Source organism: Nyctereutes procyonoides, unplaced genomic scaffold, assembly GCF_905146905.1.
Source record: "Nyctereutes procyonoides isolate TBG_1078 unplaced genomic scaffold, NYPRO_anot_genome, whole genome shotgun sequence".
NCBI classification, from domain to species: Eukaryota; Metazoa; Chordata; class Mammalia; order Carnivora; family Canidae; genus Nyctereutes; species Nyctereutes procyonoides.
In genome coordinates, this window is record NW_026575020.1 from 11272157 (window position 1) to 11297317 (window position 25161).

A 25161-nucleotide genomic window follows, 5' to 3' on the forward strand; every position below is an offset into this window, starting at 1 on the left:
AAGAAATCCAAGTTTTTTCTGTGAAGAAAAAAAAAAAAAAACCAGAAGGACCATTGAAGTAATGGTTTCCTTTTTAAAATTTTTATTTCTTTTTTTTTCTTGATGTTTCCTCAAAATCTAGCTGCTTTCTTTTCTTTTTGATACTGTAACTGCTTCTAGTATACCTGAGAACCAGGCTTCAAAAAAGCTGCAGCTTTGAATGGAAATAAAAGAAGTTGTTGCCCTGGCAACAGGAACCACAAAAAGTCCCCAACATTGCACTTCCATCTTGTGCAATTCCTTACTAAATCTGTAGGTTTTCACCTAGGCAGCATGGACAATGGAGCTCTGCCCTTGGACTCTTTCAGTAAGAGAACACATTGAAATTCTCATTAGAATTAAGCAGTTTCACGTGGGAGCATAGTGGCATACCTCAAATGTCTAGTATAAACACACAAAAACTGTAGGTTTGTACAAATGAATCACATTGGCCATATGGCCAACTCTAGGTAAACATCTGCTCCTTATTCTCTCTCTCTCTCTCTCTCTCTCTCTCCCTCTCTTTCTTTCTTCTTTTTTTTTTTTTTTAAATGGAAACGGTGTGAGGAACCTCATACTTTAGGCTGTAACGAATGAAATTTGTGAAACTGGAAAACTCACCATATGCCTTCCATTCCTAAGTGTCCCTTTTTGACTTTAGCCCTCCAACTTGCTCTCTTAGGGCAAGTGATTGCAAAAAATAATTGTTAATTAATTTTTAAAAATCATCTTTAGAAGGAAAATGAAATAATTAGTACAAATTCCCATTCCTTCTATGATTCAGGATCTTGCATTATCAGTTAAATTTGAAGAAGCTGAAATTCTGAAATTCAGCCAAGCCCCTCACTCCACAATCCATCATATGCCAGTGACTAGAGTCAATTCATTCACTGATTCATTCACTCATGAAAGTAAAATGAAGTGGGTGTGCCTGTTGTGTTGGCTGGTAGTCATCTCTGAACGGTTTGAGTTTTTTATGCCAGAAATCCAGGAAATTACCCTTTCTGTAGCCCACCACATCCTTATCTTTCTTTCTTTCTTTTTTTCAAGATTTACTTATTTGAGAGAGAGAATCCAAGCAGTGGGAAGGGCTGAGGGAGAGGATCCCAAGCAGACTCCCTGCTGACTGGGGAGCTCAACTCAGGAGCCTGACTCAGGGCTCAATCTCACAATCCTGAGATCATGACCTAAGCCAAAAACCAAGAGTCGGGAGTTTAACTGACTGAGCCACCCAGGCACCCCTATCCTTTCAATTCAGCCTTGTTAACAATGTTCTAATCAATTCTTCTTCTCTCATCTTCTTTTTCCTTCCACCCCAGTTCCTTTCCCTTATTTTCACTAAATCAGCAAATGCTTGTGTTCCTGCTCTGTACTAAATATCATGCTAAGTTCTGGGGACAAAAAAAAGGGGATGAGAGACCTATAATCCACTGGGCAAAGTAGATATTAAAATATCAATCATCACAAATCGTTATATTACTACAAAAGTAGTTTACCCAATACTGCTACAGAGCAACCTCATTGAATTACTGGCATTTTTAAAATGAGTCATTCTTCCTTGTATACCTGTGCTTTGGAAATCTTGATCCCTTGAAGATCTGGAATGTTCAATCCCACTTGTCCTACTGAGTATCTCTTATTCTCCCCTTTTTTTTTTAAATAAAAGACTGTAACCACCATCCCCAGCCTCTAAAACATCTCCTAAATTTCCAAGTCAAACATAGGAATTCCTTTTCCTACACAGTAATGTTTACTGAGCATATTCCTATGTGGCAGCTCTTTCTTTTTTTTACCAAGTATTCAAATTGTTTATAACTTTAGCACACTTTTGGGGTACCTGTGTGACTCTGCAGTTAAGCATCTGCCTTCAATTCAGGTCATGATCCCAGGGTTTTGGGATTAAACCTCTCTCTCTCTGTCAAATAAATAAAATCTTAAAAAAACAACACTTTAGTACACTCTTAAATTGTGAGTTCACTACCTATAATTAATATAACTTTCATCCTTAAGTAGGCACTTGATAAATATCAATAGCTTAATGAATGAAGGAAAAGTATGATAAAAATTCAATATATGAGAATGGGACCTTGAACTCTAGAGAAGAAAGATATGATCACGAAGCTGTTAATGCATTGTGGTAGTTGCATTGTAACTCTTCTGAGGGTTTTAGCCAAATAGTATGCAAACGGATATAGATAAAATCCCCATTCCAACTCCTGCTCCTCTCCTAATCTACTTGAGGTCCCACTGCTACAAATTAGGCTTGGTCAATGGTCAGTCAGGAAACAAATTCTTTATTCTTCCAAGGCAATCAAGGAGTCTTTTTCTTCAAATGAAAGCTGTGTTATTAAACTATTTGCTAGCATGAATTAAATTCAAAAGTAAAATAAATTCATTCATGGTTGATGTTCACATAGCCCAGTTAATATTTTCACTTTAATTAATCTAGCCTTAATGGAAATTATAAGGTTTTGCTACACTGCAGTCCATGGATTCTGATAAGAGAGAGGGGAAAAAAAATCTCACTTTGAATTATATCAGTCTCTTGCAGCTAAGAATATGAGAGATGGTGATATGACAGAGAATATGGATAGAAACAGGCAGGAAATGTGAGTTAGGGTAGAAGCTGAATGTGCAGAACGAGCAGACTTTAGTGATGGCATTCAAACACATTTAGTCTTTGCCATGGAATTACTAATAAAAACTGACCCTCAAAGTCTAAATGCCCTCCACTCTTCTCCACCTACCAAAACCCTTACAGTATGCTAAAATAGCTTCCCACATTTCTCCTACAATTAGGGAATCAGCTCTAAGCCAAGGGAAGGACTTCACTTTTCCTTTCTCTTTGGTAGCTTTCCCTTCTGTTCATATTCAGGCAAGGCTTGCTCTGTGGTTTAGTTTCCTAGGGTGGCTGTAACAAATTATAAATTGGGTAGGTTAAAACAACAGAAATTTATTCTCTCAGTTCTGGGGTCAAAAGCCCAGAATCAAAGTATTGGCAAGAGCCATGCTCACTTGCACCATTCTAGAGAAAATCTGTTCCTTCCTCTCCTCAGTTCTGCTGGCTCCAGGTGTGTCTTGGTTTATGGCCACGTCAATCCAATGTCTGCCTCTGTGGTCACATTGCCTCCTCCTCTTTATCAACACAACCTTTGCCACTCTTTCATAAAGACACATGTGGTTTCATTGAGGCCCATCTAGATAATCCAGGATAACATTTCTCTCAAAATCTTTAACTCAATGACATCTTTTGCCATGTAAAGTAATATACACTCTTTTGTCATATAAGGTATGTTTATAGGTTCTGGGGATTAGGATATGAACGTAGGTTTTTTGGGGAGTTGTCGTCCAACCCTCTACATTTGGACTGGTTACTACAGTGAAAGAAGCTGTATAGGTGACAGTCACTTCCATCAGAGCATGTAACATGTATACTTTGGGCCATCATGTGGACTTAGTCCACACACTGAATAGAAGTTTATGGCTTATAGACCACAATGCTGGATACCAGACACAACAGCTCTCCAACCACTGGTCCCTAGGAAGCTGAATTGGACTTTGAATATTGTTTCCAATATAAAGTAATTAAGACTGCCTCAAATAACCTTTGGTATTAAGTGCCCCCTTCTTTGCTTCAACATCTGCCAGAAGACCACTGCCATCTGTGTATTTGCTGGGTATTGTGTATCTGTCTTTTCACTTACAGCTTCTTCAGGGTAGGAATCACATCTTCTCCATATTTGTTTAACTACCACCTTACCTACCACCTAGTCTATTGGTTGATTTTTAGTAAGTGCGTATTGAACTAAATTGAACTAAATCCAAGTTAGTAAGACATCTAGATGTTTGAGAAAAGTGTGGCCATTGTGAGAAAAACATTAGAGAATCTCTTGTCCTTTTACTCCACAATATAAAAGTATCTTTCTTCTCTTCCTACGATATACATGGCATTAGAGATATTCTCATCTTTTTGGGTTGTTCTGTTTATTGCCTTTTCTTACTACTGGTTGAGACATTGATCATCAGTCATTACATGTGATGTGTATCTCTTTCTTATTAAACAAATTCACAAAAATTATCAAGGAATCTATTGATTTTGTGATTTTAAATGTCCTGGGCATTTTTTTCCCTAAGTCACTTGGAGGAGTTTCCCTCTTAAATGCTTAAATTGTGAAGCGAAGCAAAGAGGAAGCCCAAGCTATGGACAGCCCTGCTACCCATGTGACCAGCCACATTGTAAATGCCTATGGCTACTTCAAAAGGTGGCAAACTTTGGGCAGAGGAAAGCAATGGACACCAACTTCCACAGAGGGGGAAAAATCTCAAGGTCATTTAAATAGCACACCTCATTTAAATAGTACACCATTTTCCTTTATAATGAATAACATACTTCTGTTAAAATGGTTTAGCCCCTTATATATTTATGTATGTATGTACTGCTAATTATTTTAGTGTGCTATTAAATCCAGTCATAGAATTGGATAGATTTAATTCAAAGAGAACTAAACAAACAAAACAGCAGGAATTGGGAGTTATTCTTGCTAAAAATCAGAATTTAGAGCCCCTAGATGCCTCAAAAGTATATAATTAGCATCCAGAATAATTTCACAATATGTATAATTTGTGTTTTGTAAAACATGAAGCACTGTTTTTAGATTTGGGCTTCAAAAAAGAAGTATGCAAACATGCCTTTATTTTTTATTCAATACAAATTAGGAAAATTGCCTTGTCATGAGTGCCTCCTTAGAATGACCCTGCCCCCAACAGAAAAGCTGTTAATAAATAAGTCTATTGGAAAGCCTGAAGCCCCTTGCCTCTCCAACTTCTCATTTTACTTCTACACAAACTGCAGTCATTTTATCACATTGATAGTCTGGAACAGTTCTATTAAGTAATGACATCCATTTCCAGGAAGCTTCCAGCATCAATCAATCTCCTTGATTTAATTTGTACCACGTGGCATTGAGGGACCCTCACCCATGCTTTATCTCACCTGCCTGGTGAGACAAGGCTTAAATGGAAAAATGAGGATGGAGATGAGAAAAGAAAAAGATAAAAAATGTACAGAAGAGAGTTTGAGTGCTGTGAGAGAAGAGACAGGAATCCAAAGCTGAATTCACATGACAAAAGTAGAACTAGGGATTTGCCCAGGAGGAAAAAACCAGGAAGTGCTTGTCCCAAAGAAGATGAAGGTAGTATAATTGAAATATGTAGACAAGTTCTGGTTTAAAACCAAGAACAGCTGAAAAGAGACTGATACAGTAGCTTGAATTGAGAAGCAGTTGATGAATCCAGTGGATAACCCGAACAGAACAACTACTGAAGGAGGCATGTGTTTATTTGGGAACCTTTTTCTGTACTCATGTGTATTGCTGCCCATGTCCCCCCAAATCACAAACTAGCCATCATCGGTTCCCAGAACTTCATAAAGAGTACCACACCATTAACAACACGAGACTCAAAGGTTCTGTGGGTATTTCTAAACTTCTGTTTCATTCACTGCACCCTCCATTCCAATACCAGAAATTTTATCATTGCAAATTCCTTGCTTTCAAACAAACACAAATGATTCTTTTCATCTCCTAACAGGGGAGCTAGTCTAATTTAACTGTTTCCTCTCTGAGACTGACCTTTCACTGTCTTCATGCCAACAAAAGGCTTTTTGGCTTTGCTGTTCAAATAAATCACCCTGAAAGAAGTTGATAAGGAAATGTTATTATGATTTATTAAGGGGTACTCTTTCATTCCTCGGTTAGGGTAATTTTCAACGATGCTTTTACTATGCTGACCTTTGCTAAAGAAATTGTCAGCAATTTAGCTAAATATTTTAATAGTGGTGAGTCTAGAATACAATATCTCTTCTGGAAAGCTACTACTTTTGGAGTCCGGAGGCTATTCCAAATACCTCTGACTATCTCAAATGTGCAAGGCCCAAGGAAGCAGATTGAAATTACAGTCAAATTTGACAGAGTACTCAGTTCCCTTTCATTTAAAAACAGGATTCTAGCAGATACATAAATGATTTTCAATGACACCAGAGTGAAATTTGCATATGATCAACCCAGTAAATCTTAATACTTGATGACATTTTCACTAAGTATTTGACAGTTTGCCGTCTAGTTAATAGTTGGACACTGGCAACATGAAATGTACTTTGTTAAAAAAATACTTTAAAAGCCAAGGCAGTGACAGATTGTGATACATTTTAAGGTGTTGAGGTAAGCAATAAAAAGAGTATTTTTTCTAAAAAAAAAAAAAAAAAAAAAAAAATTGCCCTGGGAATAGATTAAGCACATAACAAGAAGTTGGAATCGGTTCTAAGTTTTACCCAGTTTTGAACCAGCTTTATAGAAACTTTAAATGCTCAAGTTTCTTCTCTTTTTTAAAATTTGATTTTGATGAGAACAGGAAGATGGATCTTAAGAGGAAATATATTACTTTTTCATATTGTACCTGGACCAATGAATCTGAAAACTCCTGGATACCTATTAAATAGTTGGGTTGACCTTGCAGGTAGATTAAAAAATATCTATCAGCAGACAAATATGCTTCTATAATATTACCAGTTTCAAAACCAAATTGAGGATGATACAGGGAATATTATTAGCCAAGAGATATTGAAAGTTATAACTGAAGCTTGGGTTCACTCTTTTCTCTTTCCATCATTCATCAAACATGTGACTATTTCCTTTGTGCCATTTCATCAACCATTCTCATGATTCACCAGACTCAACCTGTTTCTTTCTTCTCTTTCCCCTTGAAAAAAAATGCTACAGATTTTTGCATGAACACTAAGATTCTTAAATGCCAATAAACACAATTTGGGTTCTTCTAATATAAACTACTACAGCAATTGCATTTCAGCACATCAAGTCGCCCTATTTGCCATGATACATTACCTTTAGCTAATGGGTAGCATGGTCGTAGGCGGTTCTTCTTGGCCATAACACATTGCTTAATATCTCAGTAGAATGGGATGACTTAATTTGAAAAAAAAAATTAAATGGTTCTATAGCAGATATTTTAACAACTTATCTTTTAAGGTTCATTAGCAATTTAAAATAAATGAAAATAAAACACTTGTTTACAAAAAGCAAATAAGCTTGAAGTGTGTAATACCAGGTAACAATGAATGTAGTAAATATTGTACCTTCTTAAAGTAAGATTTTTGCATTTCCAGTCCTCTAACCTGTTAGTTAATATTACTCTCCTGGTCCTGAGAACTCATAGTAGGACTTTTGGTCATAGCAAATCTCAAAAATTTTGCAAATGCATTAAACATAATTCTCCCATTAGCATAAACAGCCTATAATATAAAGGAAGACACACACACAAACACACACACACACAAGGGGGGGGGGCTGTGTTCAACATTTGACAGTTTTCTTCACTTTGCTAAGTAATATCAAATAGCACTTCCAGCTAAGTTTTCACAGAAAGAAATTCCTGGTTGCAGTGGACTTATTCAGAATATTTTGAAGATGAATTTTCATATTGTCTACAAAATGTAAAATACTTTGCCAAAAAAAGATATCATAGGACATTCATTTGTTAAAACTCATTTATTTTCTGCATGTTTGCTTCTGTGTTTTGTTTTTGGTGTTGGCAAGAAAGGAAGGGTGTCTGAATGACAAAATCCCTATGATTGCATGATTGCATTAGATAATAGGGTAGCAAAAGAAGTAAGTCTGGCAAGATTCCTATTGCCATGATAAGCATTTTCTTAAAATATAGAAATCTACTTATAACCTGTTCCATCAGTCTTTACCAGTTGTTTTTATTGAATAGAGCATGGCACTAATGAGCACAGGTTACCAGTTGTGTTTGAAATGTGACAATTTTCTTCATCTTACTGCATAGTGTCAAATTGCACTTCTAGCTTAGTAGTTACAGACATACAGCCTTGGTCACTCAAAATTTTGGATGCAATAGCAAAAATTTATTAATATGTATGTTGAGGGCTAGAAAAAGAAGAAAAATCTCTCAAAAGGCAGCAATGGCATTATATATTCATTTCAAATTATAAAATCCTTAAAATAATTCAAGAACATAAAATTATGATTTAATCTTCACTTCCTAAACCAAATGTATAATGATCATGTTATAAAAATGAAAAAAAAAGGGATAAATGGCCTGGTAATGTAACAGAAGCAGCAGATCTAAGATATACACAGGGCTGGTTATTTTGATCTAGTTACTAGGCTTTGTGGTTAAAAACCATATATACACACCCACCTACCCTTACTCCTTGCCTCTTATATTCCAATATATCTTCTTTCTCCTGATCTCAATGCTGAGCTTCTTCTGTTATTTACATTCCACTCTGCACAGGACTTGCCACCTAAAGAAGAGCACCTTGCACCAGTGATTTTCTAAGTTGGGCTTAACACTTGCATCACTTCATTAAAACACAATTTGCTGGGCTTATACCAGAGAATCTGGATCAAGAATTTGTATTTCTAGCAGGTTTCCAGCGGTGCCAACACTGCTGGTCCAGAGCCTATACATTGAATTACTGCCCTATACTTACCTTGCCTCTCCAGGGTTTGGGAAGGCAGACCTGATTTCAAATAATTCTCTCCAAATTACCCTTTAAGATTAATGTTCCTTATTGGGTTTTATAGTATTGGGGTGATGTGGGGGGTTGTAAATTAAGGATAGAATGCAAGATATAAATACTTGAACAAAGTTAACTTTCCTTCTCATTCCTCCTGTCTTTTAAAATTGATTGATTTTCCTCTCAGTACAGCTAATCTCATCTAGGTGATTAAGGAAATGTGATCTAAATTAGACAATTCACACTACCATGTAAATGGCTGACTTGGAGTTATATTAAGTCAATTAAACACAATTACTTGTTAAAAGCAGCTCCTTAAATTAAATAATGTGTCCTTCGATACTAAGTATTTCAGTCAAGCAGATTATTAGGAGTGGGGGGCCTTCCTATGATCCATATGATCCCTTTAAACCTCTCAAGTTTGTCTGGAGAAGAATTTTTGTGGGAGGTGGGGAAGGCTTCCCTTTACTACTCCTGATATAGGTAAATCAATAGGAACCTATTTTCAGTAGTGCCTCTAGTGGCAATAGGAACTATTGAATTAGGCTTTACTCCTTCAGCTCATCCATGGGGACATGGGTGAAGGTGACAGCTATTCCAATATACCTTAGGGCATTTTTGCTCCCTCAAAAAACCTGAATTAGTTCTGCTTCATAAATGAAGGAAGAGCAGCTCTATGACCCAAAAGAAGAGAGGCAGCTGAAGATTTAAAAGAGTAAAAGTGTACATGTAAAAACTGTTAAAATGAATAAGTGAATAGACAAAAATTAATGATTGATGGATAGCAGATAGGCAAACAGGTAAGAAGTTTCTTTTCTGTCAATATGTAGGTGATTTGTTTTAAGAATTAAAAATTAAAGAGAAAATATTGAGAACATTTCCTGTTAAGAAAAAAAAAAGGCATGGAACCTGAAATCTTGCCCCATAAAGGAAGAGAAAAATAATTAGATAATCTTTATCTACTATTCCAGAAACTGGCTAATACAAATATATTTGTTTCATGTGTTTTACATAAAATAAAATATAAAATACATATCAAACTGAAATTCTCTTTCCTCACTTTTCCAGTCCCTTCTTTCTCTATCTACTGTTATAAAATTACTACATATCCTATTTATATTTTTATTACATTTATATGCATCCATGGAAAAATATATTATTTTGTTAATGCTTCATACATTCATTTTTAAAAAATATTTATTTATTTACTTACTTACTTGCTTAAGAGAGAGAGCATACATGAGTTGATGAAGGGGCAGTGGGAGAGAATCTTCATGCAGACTCCCCACCAAACATGTGTGTGGCTCCATCCCACAACTCATGAGATCCTGACCTGAGCTGAAACCAAGAGTCAGACACTCAACTGACAGAGCCACCCAGGCACCCATGCTTCATATATTTAAAAAATATTTCTGTCCACATTTCTTCAGTACTGATCTCTCCCATGAATACGCATATACAAACTCCAGAGAAAATAATAATGAATCTTCTCCAACTTCCCCTTCATTGATTTTTCTTGTTTCACTTTTTTAATATTGAAGTGTAATTAACATTGAATGCTATGTTAGTTTCAGGTGTATAGCATATTGATTCAACAGTTCTATACATTATTCAACGCTCACCATGATAAGTGGAGTCACCATCCGTCACAATACAAGGTTTTTACAATATTATTGGCTATATTCCCTACAATGTACTTTTCATCTCTGTGACTTATTTATTTTATAACTGGAAATTTGTACATAAAATCACTTTCACATATACATTTGTCTGATAGAGTTATCTACCTTCTGGGTCTCCAATTTTCAGATTATGAAGACTTAGGTGTAAAATAACATTTCTGGTCCTCATTTATATTTATTGTACTTTCTATTTGAAGGAAAAGGCTGGGGCACATTTAGGGCAAGCAGGCTATACTTGAATCTTCTTTGTTTTTCTGGATATTTAGATAGTGGTAAACACACTAGCAAATGACTTTCTGTAGAAAGTTTACTATCAGTTGAAAAGAATAAAAGGGTGTAAATTCCACCCCACCCCATCTTTAGACCTCAAACTGTTGACTATACCCAAGATGCACTATGATAAAACTAGGTCAGTTATCTAAGGAAATGATTATGAAAAACCGTTCCTCATTTATGTGCATGACTTATTCTAAGCCCCATACAATTATTCTTGAATTGGAATGCAGAATCGGAGGGACGCTGAATTTGAACTAAATATCATGGAAACAAGATGCTTGGTCTAATGATTTTTTCTTTTCTGTAGCAGTGTTTTATTTTGGGGAACCAAAAATATGGGTTTGTCATTTCAAAAGTGTATGTCACAAAATATTGGAGTATTTTCTTCCTAAATTTCTAAAACCATGGAGTTGACATTAGTTTCCCTTTTTGTAGAACACATTCCTAGGGGAATATATAATATATTCTTTAGGTGGGAATAAAATTTAAATAATTGGAATTTTCCCCCCAAGGATTTAAGTTTACAAGGAGCATATTCCTGTTCATTTGGATTTGGTATTTTGGGAATGTTAAATCATTATGCCCACTTGAGAACTTTTATTCATGTGGAAAGAAATATGAATTGGGAGATTCAAGGACTAGGTGCTGTTTCTAAGTTTCTCACTGATTATCTCTATGATAATAAAAATATAATTATTATTTTGATAATTTAAAAATGTTATTAATATTATTTTATTGTAATGTATCCCTTGTATGAAATATAATTTTATAAGTAATATTTTCTATGTGATAGCTAGAGCAAGATACCTAACAAGCTTGGGCTTCAGTCTCTTTGATAAAAGGGCTTACATTGGACACGCTGAATAATCTCTCAGATCCCTCTGGTACTACCAATCTTTCATTCTAATCCTTAACTTCATCTTTCTCTGATCTCTATTTGGTGAGTAAAATCAAATGACCTAACTTGAAGTAATATAAAACATAAATTTTGCTTATTGAGTAATAATAATAATAATAATAACAACAACAACAATGGCTCGTATGTATTAAATGCCCATTGTGTGCCTTGCAAAGTTATAGCTAATCCTCATGGGCAGCACTGAAATGCAGTTGTAACCAGACCTATTTTACAGATTTTTAAAAATCAGAGCAGTATGGGTAGGAGCAAAAGATGAATAAGTAGAGCACAGAAAATTTGGGGGGCAGAAAACATACTCTGTATGATACTACAATAATGGATACTTGTCATTGTATATTTCTCTAAACCCATAGAATGTACAACACCCAGAGGGAACCCTAATATAAACTATAGACTTTGAGCAAGATGGAGATGATATGTTAATGTAGGTTCATCATTTATACATACATACCACTTCAGTGAGTGATGTTGATAATGGGTAAGTCTATGCATGTGTTGGGCCAGAGGGCATGTGGAGAATCTCTGTTCCTTCCTCTCCTGCTGTGAATCTAAACAGTACATCACACACACACACACACACACACACACACACACACACACACCATGCCAGACCTGGGAGTAAAGTGAAAGGGAGTAAAGGGGAAAGGAGAAAAATGAGTGGGAAATATCAGAAAGGGAGACAGAACATGAGAGACTCCTAACTCTGGGAAACGAACTAGGGGTGGTGGAAGGGGAGGTGGGCGGGGGGGTGGGGGTGACTGGGTGACGGGCACTAAGGGGGGCACTTGATGGGATGAGCACTGGGTGTTATTCTATATGTTGGCAAATTGAACACCAATAAAAAATAAATTTAAAAAGAATAATAAGGGATCCCTGGGTGGCGCAGCGGTTTAGCGCCTGCCTTTGGCCCAGGGCGTGATCCTGGAGACCCGGGATCGAATCCCACGTCGGGCTCCCGGTGCATGGAGCCTGCTTCTCCCTCTGCCTGTGTCTCTGCCTCTCTCTCTCTCTCTGTGACTATCATAAATAAATAAAAATTAATAAAAAGAATAATAAAACTTGCTTGATAAATGGAATGTGATAAAAAGGATGTTCCTGGAGCACTGAACTTTAGTCACATGAATCCATGTAGCCTGGGCCACTTGGAACATCTGCTCTTGTAGTCTTAAGCTATCATGTAAGAGGCATAATTCCTCCGAGGTTTCCAGTTAGAGAGATCATATAGAGAGAGGAGGGAGACATACCATCCAGTCCCCAGCTGTATCTCTAGACATCCCAGAGCAGAGACAAGTCTTCCTTACTGTTCATGACCTGTCTAAATTCCTGACTCATAAAGCTCTGAGAAATAAAATCGTTGTTATTTCAAGCTAAAGAAAAAAAGGAAGCTCATATTGGTTATTAATCTCCTCAAAGTCATACAAATAATAAAGTGAATAACGAGCATTGGTGTATGGCCACATCTTTGATCACTCATGCCTGTTTTTTCCCCAGTATCCTGCCATTCTTCATATATAGTCTCCATGCTTATACAATATATTATATTTGCTTATAGACTTTTGATTCTCATTCTTAGAACAAGCAATTACTGAACTGCCACCATTGCTCCTTAGATTTGATAAGCAGCAATCTTCTGAGCTCTCATCAGAAATGCAACTTATATCTGGAGGCTAGTAGAATTAAAAGCACCAGTCAAGAAGCTGAACTGTTAGATAATCTTCCTTATGCTTCAAATACTCTTCAGTTATGTAGTGGAAAGAAATTCTCAATAATGGGGCTTTAAAAAATACTAAAGAGGCAATATAAAATATAAGAAATTTTCTAAATCTGACTGAGATGAATGGAAGTAAAACTCATCAATGCATATCAAAAGGAGGGAAAGGGAATTATCTTATATATTGTTTAATATAATAATAATAATAACAGGGATCCCTGGGTGCCGCAGTGGTTTAGCGCCTGCCTTTGGCCCAGGGCGTGATCCTGGAGACCCGGGATCGAATCCCATGTCGGGCTCCCGGTGCATGGAGCCTGCTTCTCCCTCTGCCTGTGTCTCTGCCTCTCTCTCTCTCTCTCTCTGTGTGTGTGTGACTATCATAAATAAATTTAAAAAAAATAACATACTTGCCCAGAACTCTACAGTTTATAAGTTCATAAAAACTGTAGATAGCATTTTGATCTGTTAATAGTTAGAAAATAAAACTAGCAATAAAGGGGAAAAAAGGTCATTTTAAAATTATTTTAGGTGGGTGGTTCTTTTAAGTTTTCAATATAAATTCATAAGGAGAGTTATTGACCTTATATCTCCAAGTATCAAATAAATCATAATGGATTGTTAGTTAATTAACTTATGTTTTCTTTTTAAGATTTAATTATTTATTTGTTTATCCATTTTAGAGAGTGTGTGTGCAAGCAGGGAGAGGGGAAAGAAAGAGGAAGAGAATCTCAAGCAGACCCCTTGCCAACTGCAGAGCCCAACATGGGGCTTGATCCTATGACCCTGAGAACATGACCTCAGGTGAAATCAAGAGTCAGATGCTTAACCAACTGAGCCACCCAGGCACCCCAATTGTAGGGAGTATGTTGCCCCTCTTTCTCAAAAAGTCAAAAATTAAATAAGAGGAAAAGAAAGTGTAAGGATACAATGTAAGAACCCACTTGAGCTTCCTTCTTCTTGAAGATTATACTCATACACAAAGTATAAAGAATGAACACAAGTGTCTATAAAGTCTGGGAATGATTTACCTTCCTGCTGAGAAGTAAAATGTGAGAAGAAAATGTTCTTTTTCTACTTCAGCTGTTGGAGAATTTTCTATTTAGAACTATGGACGTGAGAAGTCCTGAGGACAAAGCTAACTCCAAACATGATGGAGCAAAAAGAAAGGACATGGTAACATCATTTGGTTTCTGAACTAATTAACTCTGGAACCACCTGCCTGTGGACTTCTTGATATGGGGACAGTACGTCCATCATCATCTCAGTCATTTTTAGCCAGTTTTTCTGGAACTTGTGTGAAAAACATCACTATGGTTAAAGTATATTTTAGAAAAATATAGAAAATACAGAAAGGTCTGTACTGAATACCTGAGTTTGTATAAACTGAGATCTATACCTGCTACATTTAATATATTCTATCTAGTTCAGATATCTAGATGGAGATATTTCTGGAAGCAGTTATGGCCGATCTTCTTTACAAGTGTACAATACAAAACTACTGGCTACAATTACCTCATAATGCTCAATAATGACTTTTCTGCTCTGTGTTCTTCTTACCTCTGCCTCCAGTTCCTGAAATGATAGAGGCAGGCACTCCTTTTAGGAGGAAAGGGTCACGTTATTAGACATTAGGAGGAAAGGCTGAGGACTATCTCAAAATATCTTCCAAAACTAGATATTACAAGAAGGAGAGAGAGAGACAGAAACAGACAGAGAGGAAGAGAAGAAGCAGGAGTTACCTAATGCTTATATTATGTGCCTGCTGTTAAATATCCCACCAGGACCTTATCAACTGGGCTGTTATATTTTAACCATCCCATTATCCCATTGTCTAATAATAAAAGGAGGCAGAAGACTGTGGCCCTGTATTTGAGAAACTTGCAAACATTCCTCTTCAATTTGGCAACTAATGATTTGTTATTTACAGTCTATACAATAAATGTTTGTAAAGTAATTGGGCCATCTATCAGCCTGAACTAAGTGAAGGTATACATTTTTTAAATTTAAATTTATGGATAAAGGCAGAATGCTAATTAAAGTTGGTTATTTATGGGAAAACATTTTGAAAGATCCAAATAGCAAATCAATTGAATTAATACCTTGTATTTCTTTCTTTGATGTTTAGCACTGAAACTTCACTAAGCAAAATTAGTTTCATTATTTTGTCTTCTGCTGAAGTGGACAAATTCACTTGGTCATGATAAACATGTATGAGAATATAATTTATAAATCTCAGTTATTAATTATTCTTTAATACTGAGCATAAATTCATCTGAACATGTGAGAAATAAAGTGAGATAAATAGGATTGTGAACAGATGTTCTCATTACAGGAAGATATGTTGCCTTTTCATGATAATTAATGGAATAATAAGAGTAAAATAAAAACTCACAAATTGTTATGTCTGATTTAAACTCAGAGATTACTCTCAGATTACATCTATTTTGGTTAGAAAGCATAATATCAAGCTCCTTGAAGTCAGGAAAGAGATAATATTTAACTTAATTGCTCATATTATCTAACCCATGTCTTGCAATGTAAGGCAAAATATAAATACAGTCTTTATGAGTTTAATTGGATCTAGAATTACATAAGTATTCACGAGTTTACTTAGTTCTATAATCAGTTTATTAATTACCCAGTAAACATCTTGAGATGAGGCTATAGAAGAAGAGTATTCCATTAAATCCACATATATATATATAATAATAAATAAATATAATAATAAATAAATCCACATATATATATATATATATAATTTGTGATTTTCAGAGTTTCTCCAAATAATCGCTTTAAAATATATGGATCACAAACAATAGATTATGTGGTTTCCTTTGTCCAGAATCATCTTTTAAGCCTCAGATTACATGGCATTTATGCAGAAAATCTCTGATCTCTCAAATGAGGTTAGATTCTTTTATAAAATACTACCAATATCATATACATACTTTGAATAAATACAAATCTCAATTACACTTGGGTACTGATTCATATAATTTGTTTCCTTCAGTGGACTATAAGTATTCTGAGAGCTCAGACTACAGCTTTCTTGTTTATGGCTCTATCCTCAGTGCAAACACAGCACTGTGCATTTGATAAGAACTAAAACAACATTTTTTGAGGGGCACTTGGGTGGCTCAGTTGGTTAAGAGACAGACTCTTAATTTCAGGTCAGGTCATGATCTCAGGGTTGGGAGATTGAGCCCCACATCAGGCTCATGGAGCCTGCTGAAGATTCTTTCTCTCCTTCTACCCCTACCTGCTCCTGCTCTCTCTCTCTCTCTTCCTAAAATAAATATATCTTTAAATAATCAGTATTTGTTGAACAAATGAATACAGAGAATACACTTTCTTTTTTTTTAAGATTTTATTTATTCATGAGAGACACAGATTGAGAGAGGCAGAGGGAGAAGCAGGCTTCCCGAGCAGAGCCCAATGCAGGACTCGATCCCAGGACCCCTGGATCATGCCCTGAGCCAAAGGCAGATGCTCAACCACTGAGCCACCTAAGTGCCCCTGAAATAAACTTTGTTATATAAAGCAGTGAGGAGTTATTTTTTGTGAATTATCACATATTTTATGAATAATGCCAAGGAAAATATTCAAAATGTAACAACTGAAAGAGCAAAATCAAACGTGTATATTCTCTTTTTTTGTAAAAACATAAATACAAACATAAAAAGATAAAGTACTTGGGATCCCTGGGTGGCGCAGCGGTTTGGCGCCTGCCTTTGGCCCAGGGCGCGATCCTGGCGACCCGGGATCGAATCCCACATCGGGCTCCCGGTGCATGGAGCCTGCTTCTCTCTCTGCCTGTGTCTCTGCCTCTCTCTCTCTGTGTGTGTAACTATCATAAATAAATAAAAATTAAAAAAAAATAAAATAAAAGTTTTTAAAAAAAAAAAAGATAAAGTACTTGAAGATGTTAGTTCTGTATTGTAGGATTATAATTTTCCTCTTCTCACCTTAAAATTACTTATACTTTTTTCTATTTTAAATATAGTTTTTGTATTTATTAGATAACATGTATATAGCACTTTACAAACCTTGATAGTATTCACAACTTTTATGGAGAACAAACAGAAGTCCAGAGATAACACTTCGACTTATCTCACGTATGTATTTACCTATTTTTTCTAAATTGCATGCTAATACTGCTCATTCATTACTTCAAGTTATAGACACTGTTACTGAATTATTCCTGTGTGTGGAAACAACATAGTTTCTTCTTCCAAAAAGAAAAATACAAAACCCAAAATGTGATGCTCTTTTTAAGAAGCAAATCAGCTCCAGTGCCAAGCTTTAAATATCCCATTTGGTATTGACAAGAAAATTAAATTTATGACCTGTGAACTAAGAAGCCACCAACTGAAAGTATTAAAAAAGGCATGAATAAATTGAACTTATGAAATACGTTAAATTTCACTCTTTTCATTTCCCCTGAATAAGAGACATGACTATCATATTAGTTATATATTATATTAGTTACATATGATGTGTATACTATATTATATATATTAGGTACTATTTTACATATACACAGAGAGAGAGAGAGAGAGGGAGGGAGATAAAAAATAGTTATCAAATTGTTTTATTTCAAATCCTGTCATTACTCTTCTAAAATATAAACATCTAAGTTTATATGGAGGCCAAAGTTAATGAAAAGTGTTTTAGAAAATTGAGCAAAGTCAAAAAGTGTGAGTAGAGTAGGAGAAAACAATAGTTCACAAATTGCATTTACAGTTCATCAGCTATTATAGAAAATAAACATAAAATGAAATCACTGTTTTTATTTCTCCTTTTCCCATATGTAGTCATTTCTCCCTTATTCCCTACAAAAGTATCACTATTGTTTTTTAAATACATTGCCTTATTTTTTCTTATTACTTTACTTGGTATCTATCACTAATTCTTTCCCTAAACACTCCAAATAGAACTTTAAGATAGGGGGATCCCTGGGTGGCTCAGCAGCTTAGCACCTGCCTTTGGCCCAGTGCGCGATCCTGGAGTCCCGGGATCGAGTCCCACGTCGGGCTCCCGGCATGGAGCCTGCTTCTCCCTCTTCCTGTGTCTCTGCCTCTCTCTCTATGTCTATCATAAATAAATAAATAAATCTTAAAAAAAAAAAAGCACTTTAAGATATCTCTAAGTACAATCAAATATATCAGGTAATTTATAAAATACATTTTTCCCTGGGAAAACTCTTTTGGCTGTCCATATAATATGGCTCCAATCTGATCTAGTTTCTCTCTAGGCCTACTACATAACTGCAATCGTGAATATGATTTTCACAATCATTGGAGAATCATTCCACTTTTTTAATTCCCTGTTTTCTAGAGCCTCTCTTAATTCATTTCCTCATTAAATAGAGGAAATCCTCCAAAGGTTTCTGCTAAAGGACACATCGGGGGTACCTTTATTTGAGATCTAGCTGCCTATAACTTCATTTCTCTCATCACACTTGGTTAATAATTTGGAAACACAGGTTGGGTATTACCATCCATCACATTTGTCAATAGAGTGCTCTATTCTGGTTCCGAGTGTCACTGAGAAATTTGGTATCTATCTGTTTTGAGATCCTTTACATGTTGCTTGCCTTTTTGTAACAGTAGTGGTTGTGATCTCTCAAGCTTTTAGAAAATTCTCTTTATTCCTAGAACTTTGAATTTACTATCACGTGCATTCACATTCACTTTTTGTTGAACGTGCTAAGCATTTAGCAGAAACTCTCAATCCGGGAATGCTTGGTTTTTACAAGAGAATTCTCCTGAATTATATTATTATTTTGTGGGTATAATTTTCTCTTCTATCTTTCTGGAATTTCTATTTGTTGTATATTGAACCCCAGTGTTGAACCACCTCTGATTATTTTTCCTATTGTCTTTTTACTTTCTGTGATGGAGATATATATATATACACACATATATATATTCCTAAGAACCTTTTCTTTTTTCTATTATCTAATTTGGAAGAATGTGTTATCCTTGTTTCTTTTTTTTTTACATTTTTAAAAATTTAACGTGTTACCCTTTTTCAAGGCTATAGTATCTATTCTTTTTTCTCCATAGCCCACTTTTTCTTTCTTTCTCTTTCTTTCTTTCTTTCTTTCTTTCTTTCTTTCTTTCTTTCTTTCTTTCTTTCTTCTTTCTTTCTTTCTTTCTTTCTTTCTTTCTTTCTTTCTTTCTTTCTTTCTTTCTCTCTTTCTTCTTTCTTTCTTTTAAACTTTGGTCTGCTTCCTGCATTGGTTCTTTTTGCTCTGATTCTACTTTTTGTTTGGTTGTGTATCTGTTTGCTTTGATCTTTTTCTTGTAAAGATCTTTATTTAAATTATGCTGAGTGAAATAAGTCAATCAGAAAAGGACAAAGATTATATGGTCTCATTCATTTGGGGAATATAAAAATTAGTGAAAGGGAATAAAGGGGAAAGGAGAGAAAATGAGTGAAAATATCAGTGAGGGTGACAAAACATGAGAGACACCTAACTCTGGGAAATGAACAAGGGGTAGTGGGAGGGGAAGTGGGTGGGGGGGTTAGGGTGACCGGGTGATGGGCACTGAGGGGGGCACTTGGCAGAAAGAGCATTGGGTGTTATGCTATATGCTGGCAAACTGAACTCCAATAATTTTTTTTTTAATTTTTTAAAAATGGCTGATGATCATTGTCTACTGCTTATCACCAACAATAAGGTTTAAGCATGAAGCATTTAAAAGCTGCTGTGGGGGCTGTGCATGTTCTGGAATGAACTTGGTCAATGGGAAGAATGCAGCAAAGGGTGAGTGAGCCCTGAACCCATACTGTCAATATCTCTGGATATTTTCTCTTCGGCTGGCCTGATTTCCCAGAACAATCTTCCAACTTCTGTCTGAGGGAGGGTAGTAGTGGAATGCATTAACATGGCTAGTGACATTTTGGTAACTGGCAAGATAAAGGAAACTGAGCATGTCATTCTTCATTATTTAAAGCTGCAAGTATTTGCTTGTTTCTAATCCTGTATTGCTCCATTTGTTACTCATCTTTGCCTGGTATTCCCAGAGCCTCTGTGGTTAACTACAGGACAATCATCCATTCATCCATTAAGTTAAGAGGAGATCCAGTTGCCTGACCTCAGTGGGAAAAGATTTGAGCAGCTAATTGTTCTCTGTAAGAACCTGCATCTAATTTTTCACTTCTTGGCCCATACCTCACCCGTGACTGCAACACTACATGGCATTTCTAATTCTTCAGGCTTTTCATGCTTCTTTACTGTTAATTTCCTTGTAACTTTGCAGCTATCGATGAGCTGCAGACAATTGGTTCACAACACTTCCTGCTTTTTTTTTCATCTGCTTTCCATTGTACTAAACGTTGTAGACATTGCTCATATACTGAATACTTCTCTATTTGTTACAATTTTGTCTTATTTGGGGCCTCCTAGGGGATCAGAGAAAATATCTGTGCTTTATCTATTGTATATACCTAGAATCCATGCCTTCTCTGTCTTCTCTATTTCTTTATCACTATAGGCTAAATCAATAGTTCTTAAGAAAGGATTATTGTCAAAATCACTTGGGAGATTTTTCATACCCTGTAGGATCTGGACAGTATAGTTTATATACATCAGCTATTTGCATGCATAATCCTAGTAAAACACTCCTGATTTTGGCTGTTAGGTAGGTCAGGTTATTAATAATATGACTAGGGATTTATAAGTGGACTTACATTTTAATACATATCTCTACCTGTAACATCTGATATTCCCACCCTGTTATGCTTGCCTGTCTAAGTGCTATTATTCCTCATTCCATCTCTCTCCATAATAGAATCACAATTTATTTCAATACAGTTCAAGAAGGTGGACCCTTCACAGTCTTGGCAAGTGAACTAAGTCAATATGGTCCTCTTCTCCAGTAAAGTTGTTATCCATCGGTGTGTGCTCCATGGAGGGCAGATATCTCAGATATTTCTATAGAATAAGCATGCATTATTTCCTGGTAAATAGTTGGATTTCAGATAACATGACAATACTTGCCTTTGGCTCTATCATATAGAACCAACAATGATGCCATAACTGCCGTCTTCAGATCATGAAGGGAAAATCAAGGCATTTGTACAGAATTTGACCAGTAGCCTCAATACCACTACATTAAAAGGGGATCCCTGGATGGCTCAGTGGTTTAGCGCCTGCCTTCAGCCCAAGGCATGATCCTGGAAACCCAGGATTGAGTCCCACATCGGGCTCCCTGTGTGGAGCCTGCTTCTACCTCTCCCTATGTCTCTGCCTCTCTGTGTGTGTGTCTCTCATGAATAAATAAATAAAATCTTAAAAAAAATAAAATAAAATAATTCATGAAACATGGGACCATCTACTGCCAGGCTGATTGTTACATATTATAATAAATCTTTTAAAGCCAAAGTCAGTTGGGTATTCCATTATTAGAAGCCCCAAATTCCCTACTATATACTGAACACACTCATTAACACTTACAATATTTAAAATACAATGCTAAACTAGAGTGCTTCCAGTGATTAAATGTGGGCCTATTCAATTTGATTTAAATATCCTGGGTTGCAACTAAAAGGCGTAAGTTTTCCTTATGTTTCTTAACTATGGTTATTTGATCATTCTTGATAAATTGCAATACTAGGTTCATTTAATGTGAATATAATGAGAAAAGAAATGAGGTAGTTTTACAGAAAGTTTGTTTTCTTAACTAGTAAGAAGTACCTCTACCACTGCCATTTTAAAAACTGGACTATAAAAATTCCTGCACCATTAAAATGCCAGATGTCAACTGGTGTGTGTGTGTGTGTGTGTGTGTGTGTGTGTGTGTGTGTGTGTTTACTGTAGTTTTACTCAGTTGTTTTTTAGCTTATTAAATTTCATATAATGCCCAAATACTGAGAGTGTTTTGTGGCTATGAAGAAGTGTTGAGCTGTTCATTTGACTCTATGAACCGCTGAGTGTTGTGGGTGGAGAACAGCAGAGGAATGGGAAACGTGAAATCAGCACGCACAGGTCTGAACTCTTGTGCCAAGTCACAACTCCCTGGGCCAGTCACACAGGAAAAACGTTTAAAGAAGTTCTTAAATGTCCTCTGGATTCAGTGTAGCATTTGGAAAATCAGGCTTTTTAATGAGATCAAATCTTATTACTCCATGTATTCCTTCATCAATAGCATACAACTTTGAACATTCTGTAGGGCAAAAAGTATTTGTTGTGGTGGTTCAAAGGCTTGAGTTTGTATATGTCTTGGGCTGTCACTAATGATCATGTCACTGCATTATGCCCAATAAAACACTCAATAGAGATGTGATATTTTAATTTTAGCTCTGTACAGGTATTGCTTTCTAGAAGTGTTCTTTACAGAACAAGCCAAATACTAGTATTCTAATGTATATTACCTTCTCATTGGAAACCATTTTCAAGAACAACTAAGATTCCCCAAGGGGTGGAAAGTTATACCTATAAATGATGGAAACAGCTGTCACATTCACTTCTCATTTAAAATATCCATTCAGCAATGTAACTTAATAAGCCTTATCCATACTTATAGATTGCCTTCCCAGAGTCTGATAAAGGAGTGGTCAGGGGTGGGGGGGTGGGCAGAAATAGGCTGCTTCCCTTGATGAATCTAGAATCTGATGGGAAAAGTGTAGTTCCTCCCTCTTTAGAACCCCCTGTCTGCCAGTGATGATAACACACACAGTAAGAGCACCAAGGCTTATGAAAGGGATTAAATTGGAACTAAAAGAAACCCTTAAGGTGGTGCCTGGTGGCTCAGTTGGTTAAATGTCTGCCTTGGGCTGGATCCCAGGATCCCAGGACATCTGGCTCCCCGTTCAGTGGGGAGTCGGCCTCTCTCTCTACCTCTGCCCCTCCTTCATACTTGTGCACATAATTCCTCTCTCATAAATAAATAAAATCCTTTAAAAAAATCCTTAAGGGTGCAGCTGAAAGTCTATTATATCCTTACTATCTCCTCTTCTCACATTTAACCCTCCCTGACTCATTTTTTTTTCATCTGATCATTCAAGAAACATGAATGGTTCCATTACAAAGTGCTAGGCAAAGTTCTTAGTAGAGATACAGCCATGTACAAGACCTTCCCAGACCCACACTGTGAGAGCCGACAGTCTTACAGGGTGGCAGGCATAAGATAACTACTTGCAGATATGGTATTTTGAAGGAAAAGAGGCTGTAACAAGATTATATTACAATGTGAGACTTGGAAGGCATCCTGGAGGAAGTGAATCAAGCAGGAACTAAAAAGAAAAGGAAGAGACTCCTAGAGTACTTGCTTAGACTGGTGATTTTTATAAACCTCCCTGACTTATTATTTAGAACCGCTGAAAGTGAATATCCTTACCCTTGGAGTACATCAGAGAGTTAGTGACCAAGATGGACTTAATGTGGTCTCCTGCTTGATTAAACTTTAGACAGGTTCCTTCCTGATCATGGGCCCCTGATCTCCCTTTTCTTAATCATTTTCACCTCTTTGAAATATAGATCTTCTCCCAGTCACTTGCCAGTTTTACATCCCAAGCAATGTTTTTCTGAAGGATCTGGCAGTCATTCGTTTTAAAATTTAATCATCAGGAAAGATAGTGCCCCTATTTCCCAGTCTCTGAGGGAGAGTAGGTACCTAACTTCAATTAGTGTCAATTAGAAAACCCAGATGGCTTAATTATATAGACCACCCTGTTTCCTAATTCTCTCTAATTGTCTTCCACCTGCTTATCTCAGTGCTTAAAAACTCTCCCACCTTTTGTCTCAGTGAAGATGAGTATAATCTCTTTCCCCTACTTCAATAATCTCGAACAAAGTCTTCCTTGTCTATTTACTCTATCCCGGGCAATTTTTCTTCGACATTAGCAAGCATGGGTTGCAAAGAAAACGCTATTTGAAATCACTAGTACAAGGTTCAAGTCATGTAACCACCAGGAAAACTTAAATATTTCTGATCCTCATGTTGTTTCCCTATAACAGGCACATTAAAAAAAATCCCTGCCTTATTATGTCATCAGAAGCATTAAATGAGATCATGTGGTAAAAGCATCCTGCAAACTGTTATGCTTTGCACATGGGAATTTTACCCTTCCCTCACCAACTAATACAGAACCGAGAGGCATAATTGCTGAGCATGTGGGCTCTGGAATCAGAGTGAACCTCAGTAAGCTTCCTTACCTCTCTCTGCCTCAGTTCTTCTAACTGTAAGATGAGGAGAACAGAACTTCCTAAGGTTGGGAAAAATTAAAAGAATTAATTGAGTGCTTAGAATAGTCTCTGATAGTTAATTAGCACGAGTGAAACGAGAGCTATCATTATTAGTATATGTACTATATGTTCACAGATTAATTAGGTCTCCCTTCTACTTAAAGGCCTCAAGTGACTTCTCAGCGTCCTGTTGCAAAACCCAAAACTGGAAGGTAAGCCATTCTCCCCGTTATGCTATGATCCAGTTCAAATGATGGTTTTTTGTTTTTCACAATTTCATTGAGGAACAACTAATCTGCAATAAACTGCAATATTTAAAGTGCATGATTTGAAATGCCTGGGTGGCTCATCTGCCTTTGGCTCAGGTCATGATCCCAGGGTCCTGATATCGAGCCCCTTGTCGGACTCCCTGCTCTGTGGGGAATCTGTTCCTCCCTTTCCCTCTGTTCCTTCTCCTGACTCATGCTCTCTCTCTTTCAAATAAATAAATAAAATCTTAAAAAAATAAAGTACATGGTTTGATGATTTTAAAATATTTATACATTGATGAAACCACAATTGATATTCTTTTATGTAATTTATTATTAATAGAGCAGGATTCCTTGGGCCTCAGGTTATGCTTTTATATCACCTCAGACTTCTTGTTTTCACCCCTCACCCTACTCTAGACATTTCACCATAATAGTCCTTCTGACTTCTCCTTCATCAGATCTCATGTTACCTCTTCAGAGAAGCCCTAATACATCAGACCTAACCACGTAGTCACACAGCTCCCCAAATATTTCACTTATGCGATTTTTCAGA